The following is a 4,419-nucleotide window of genomic DNA, read 5'->3' as shown; positions in this document are numbered from 1 at the left end:
CCTTTCCTATCATTTTGTTGTCTCTGCTAATTTGTTGAGAAGTATCACTGTAGGCTCCTCATTATCCTTAGTGTAGGCAACAACAAATTCTGGTCAGTCCATAGTCTTCAGATGTTTGTAATGCCCCTGAGAACCGGTATTTCAGTTTGAGCGAGGTGCTCAAGGATTAGAAAGAGAGAAAGGAGTAAATATTTATTAAGTGCCTATTATATAAAGTGAAAGTGAAGTCACTCAGTCGTGTCCGACTCTTGGCGACCCGGTGGACTGTAGCCTACCAGGCTCCTCCGACCATGGGATTCTCCAGGCAAGAATACTGGAGTGGGTTACCATTTCCTTCTCCAGGGGATCTTCCCAACCCAGGGATCGAACCTGGGTCTCCCGCATTGGAGGCAGACGCTTTAACCTCTGAGCCACCAAGGAAGCTTATTATATAAGTAGACATATTTCAGAAACTACTTTAAATTTTTTATATTATTATTGAGGTATAATTGACATATAACATTATCTTAATTTCAGGGGGGCAATAAAGGATTTGGTATTTGTATATTATACAAAATGATCACTGCAATAAGACTAGTTAAGAATTGTCACCATAACTAGTTATAAATATTTTCTCAGGGTAAGAATTTTTAAGATCTACTCTCTTAGCAACTTTCAAGTATATAATACAGTACTATTAACTATGAGGAGGGTTATGGCAACCCACTCCAGTACTCATGCCTGAAAATCCCATGGACAGAGAGGCCTGGCAGTCTATAGTCCATAGGGTCACAAAGAGTCAGACAAGACAAGCAACTTGGCACACTATATGACTTATTTCACTGTCAATTTTTAATGATTTGAGGAACCTCTATATTGCTTTTCATAGTGGTTGCACCAATTTACATTCCCACCAACAGTGCACAAACATTGCCTTTTCTCCACATCCTCATCAATACTATGTCTTGTCTTTTTGATAATAGCAACCCTAGCAGGTGTGAACTGGTATGTCAGTGTGCTTTTGATTTGCACTTCCTTGATGACTGGTGGAGTCCCCAGGTCGGTAGGTGCCCAATATGCTGCTGGAGATCAGCATATTGGAGAAATATGCTGGAGAAATACGTGGAGAAATAAATCCAGAAAGAATGAAGGGATGGAGCCAAAGCAAAAACAATACCCAGTTGTGGATGGGACTGGTGATAGAAGCAAGGTCCGACGCTGTAAAGAACAATATTGCATAGGAACCTGGAATGTTAGGTCCATGATTCAAGGCAAATTGGAAGTGGTCAAACAGGAGATGGCAAGAGTGAATGTCGACATTCTAGGAATCAGCAAACTAAAATGGACTGGAATGGGTGAATTTAACTCAGATGACCATTATATCTACTACTGTGGGCAGGAATCCCTTAGAAGAAATGCAGTAGCCATCATGGTCAACAAGAGTCTGAAATGCAGTACTTGGATGCAATCTCAAAAATGAAAGAATGATCTCTGTTCGTTTCCAAGGCAAACCATTCAATATCACAGTAATCCAAGCCTATGCCCTAACCAGTAATGCTGAAGAAGCTAAAGTTGAACAGTTCTATGAAGACCTACAAGACCTTTTAGAACTAACACCCACAAAAGATGTCCTTTTCATTATAGGGGACTGGAATGCAAAAGTAGGAAGTCAGGAAACACCTGGAGTAACAGGCAAATTTGGCCTTGGGGTACAGAATGAAGCAGGGCAAAGGCTAATAGAGTTTTCTCAAGAGAATGCACTGGTCATAGCAACCACCCTCTTCCAACAATACAAGAGAAGACTCTACACATGGACATCACCAGATGGTCAACACCAAAATCAGATTGATTATATTCTTTGCAGTCAAAGATGGAGAAGCTCTATACAGTCAGCCAAAACAAGACCAGGAGCTGACTGTGGCTCAGATCATGAACTCCTTATTGCCAAATTCAGACTTAAATTGAAGAAAGTAGGGAAAACCACTAGACCATTCAGGTATGACCTGAATCAAATCCCTCATGACTATACAGTGGAAGTGAGAAATAGATTTAAGGGACTAGATCTGATAGACAGAGAGCCTGATGAACTATGGACGGAGATTCGTGACATTGTACAGGAGACAGGGATCAAGACCATCCCCATGGAAAATAAATGCAAAAAGGCAAAATGGTTGTCTGAGGAGGCCTTACAAATAGCTGTGAAACGAAGAGAAGTGAAAAGCAAAAGAGAAAAGGAAAGATATTCCCATTTGAATGCAGAGTTCCAAAGAATAGCAAGGAGAGATAAGAAAGCCTCCGTCAGTGATCAATGCAAAGAAATAGAGGAAAACAACAGGATAGGAAAGACTAGAGATCTCTTCAAGAAAATTAGAGATACCAAGGGAACATTTCACGCAAAAATGGGCTCAATAAAGGACAGAAATGGTATGGACCTAACAGAAGCAGAAGATATTAAGAAGAGGTGGCAAGAATACACAGAAGAACTGTACAGAAAAGATCTTCATGACCCAGATAATCACAATGGTGTGATCACTCACCTACAGCCAGACATCCTGGAATGTGAAGTCAAGCGGGCCTTAGAAAGCATCACTATGAACAAAGCTAGTGGAGGTGACGGAATTCCAGTTGAGCTATTTCAAATCCTAAAAGATGATGCTGTGAAAGTGCTGCACTCAATATGCCAGCAGATTTGGAAAACTCAGCAGTGGCCACAGGACTGGAAAAGGTCCGTTTTCATTCCAATCCCTAAGAAAGGCAATCCCAAAGAATGCTCAAACTACCGCCCAATTGCACTCATCTCACACACTAGTAAGGTAATGCTCAAAATTCTCCGAACCAGGCTTCAGCAATACATGAACCGGGAAGTTCCAGATGTTGAAGCTGGTTTTTAGAAAAGACAGAGGAACCAGAGATCAAGTTGCCAATATCCGCTGGATCATCGAAAAAGCAAGAGAGTTCCAGAAAAACATCTATTTCTGCTTTATTGACTACGCCAAAGCCTTCAACTGTGTGGATCACAATAAACTGTGGAAAATTCTGAAGGAGATGGGAATACCAGACCACCTGACCCACCTCTTGAGAAACCTGTATGCAGGTCAGGAAGCAACAGTTAGAACAGGACATGGACCAACAGACTGGTTCCAAATAGGAAAAGGAGTATGTCAAGGCTTTATACTGTCACCCTGCTTATTTAACTTATTTGCAGAGTACATCATGAGAAATGCGGGCTGGAAGAAGCACAAGCTGGAATCAAGATTGCCAGGAGAAATATCAAGAACCTCAGATATGCAGGTGACACCACCCTTATGGCAGAAAGTGAAGAAGAACTAAAGAGCCTCTTGATGAAAGTGAAAGAGGAGAGTGAAAAAGTTGGCTTAAAGCTTAACATTCAGAAAACTAAGATCATGGCATCTGGTCCCATCACCTCATTGAAAATAGATGGGGAGATAGTGGAAATAGTGTCAGACTTTATTTTTGGGGGCTCCAAAATCCCTGCAGATTGTGACTGCAGCCATGAAATTAAAAGACGCTTACTCCTTGGAAGGAAAGTTATGACCAACCTAGATAACATATTAAAAAGCAGAGACATTACTTTGCCAACAAAGGTCCATCTGGTCAAGGCTATGATTTTTCCAGTGGTCATGTATGGATGTGAGAGCTGGACTGTGAAGAAAACTGAGTGCCGAAAAATTGATGCTTTTGAACTGTGGTGTTGGAGAAGACTCTTGAGAGTCCCTTGGACTGCAAGGAGATCCAACCAGTCCATCCTAAAGCAGATCAGTCATGGGTGTTCATTGGAAGGACTGATGCTGAAGCTGAAACTGCAATACCTTGGCCACCTCATGTGAAGAGTTGTCTGTTTGGAAAAGACCCTGATACTGGGAGGGGTTGGGGGCAGGAGGAGAAGGGGACGACAGAGGATGAGATGGTTGAATGGCATCACTGACTCGATGGGCATGAGTTAGAGCAAACTCCAGGAGTTTGTGATAGACAGGGAGGCCTGGTGTGTGCTGCAATTCATGGGGTCACAAAGAGTGGGACACGACTGAGTGACTAAACTGAAGTGAACTGATGATAGTGATGTTGAGCACGTTTTCAGTACACGTTGGCCATTTGTATATCTTCTTTGAAAAATTTATTCAGATCGTCTTTCTATTCATAATTGTATTGCTCACTTTCTCTTACTGGGTTATGTGAATTATTTATATATTTTGGATATCGACTCTTCATCAGATATGATTTGCAGATATCATCTCTCAGATACATGATTTGCAGATATTTTCTACAAACATTTTTGTAGGTTACCTTCTCATTTTATTGAGGTTTCCTTTGTTGTACAGAAACTGTTTAGTTTCATGTAATCCTACTTGTTTATTTTTGCTTTTGTGACAAATTAAAAAAAAAACAAAAAACATTAACAATACCAGTATCAGGGAGCTT

General features: G+C 41.1%; 1 non-coding gene across 1 annotated transcript; it reads right to left on the bottom strand.

Annotated features, from left to right (window-relative positions):
- Positions 1 to 348: 348 nt before the first annotated feature.
- On the bottom strand, positions 349 to 420 carry TRNAW-CCA (transfer RNA tryptophan (anticodon CCA)). Its single transcript has one exon. It is a non-coding gene; the product is annotated as a tRNA-Trp (tRNA).
- Positions 421 to 4,419: the final 3,999 nt, after the last annotated feature.

Source organism: Dama dama, chromosome 33 (genome assembly GCF_033118175.1).
Source record: "Dama dama isolate Ldn47 chromosome 33, ASM3311817v1, whole genome shotgun sequence".
Lineage (NCBI taxonomy): Eukaryota > Metazoa > Chordata > Mammalia > Artiodactyla > Cervidae > Dama > Dama dama.
The sequence above is the reverse complement of the archived record's forward strand: the minus strand, read 5'-3'. Positions and strand labels throughout refer to the sequence as shown.